We start from the raw sequence: 947 nt of genomic DNA, 5'->3' as shown, positions 1-947 counted from the left end.
TGTGTTCGAAGGCCTTCTTGAGTAGACACTTGCCTACGAAATCTTGTTGAACGCCATAAGCATTATCATTGGTTGAAAAGTCTTTCATATCTTGCTGGCTTGGGAAACCGGAATTTAGGAGGAGCTTGCTTCAACTTTCGTCAATAATTACATTTATGCCATTGTTACGTCACACAAAGAGACATAATATTATAGACCACCTCACAGTAAACCAATTCTATCAGTTCGTGAGCTTGAATGTCGTCGTAATATATGGTACAAAACCACAACTATAACTTACTCAACCTTAAGAACTCAACTCAGGTAATTTTAGATTGCGTAAAAAATAATATAATTAATTGACAAGTTTTGTTTCCCCCAAATGATATATTAATTGTGGTTAATTTTTCAACAAAGTTAAATTAATAAGTGACAATGTTTTGTTGTTGTTTGAAAAAGTCTACACAATAGCATGATATTGTCAGATAACATAATGAGTTTCAATATTGTAAAGTTCTGTTTTTTTGCTTTATGGCTAAGAAATACATGTTTTCTCTCTCACAACTACCATGACGAGATTTTTTTTGTTCTTTTTAAGGAGATAAGTCTTTGTATTTACATAACATAGTTTTTATTCCACTATGTATACACAGAGTGTAGACGCAGTCAACATCAGTTGTTAAAGAAGAAATCTTGAGCCGGGTTGGGAGAAATGCCTCACCTACTGCATCGTTCCTCTTAGAACACTGTAGCAATCAATTATCCAATACAACATTTTGTTTAAGTATGTTAGAAAAAAAACATAAAAACGTAGTTTGGACGAAAACTTAGAAAAACTTTATGTAACAAAGTAAATTATTTGCTGTCCACGTCTCCCAGATCCGCTTAACTACAGATAGTCAACCGCTAGTTTATCTCGTCAATTAACGACCAGTTTTCGCGAATAATCCTATACTCCTCTTTGGAGC

The sequence above is a fragment of the Tachypleus tridentatus genome, chromosome 5 (assembly GCF_004210375.1).
Source record: "Tachypleus tridentatus isolate NWPU-2018 chromosome 5, ASM421037v1, whole genome shotgun sequence".
Taxonomy (NCBI): domain Eukaryota; kingdom Metazoa; phylum Arthropoda; class Merostomata; order Xiphosura; family Limulidae; genus Tachypleus; species Tachypleus tridentatus.
Note: the sequence above shows the minus strand (reverse complement) of the source record.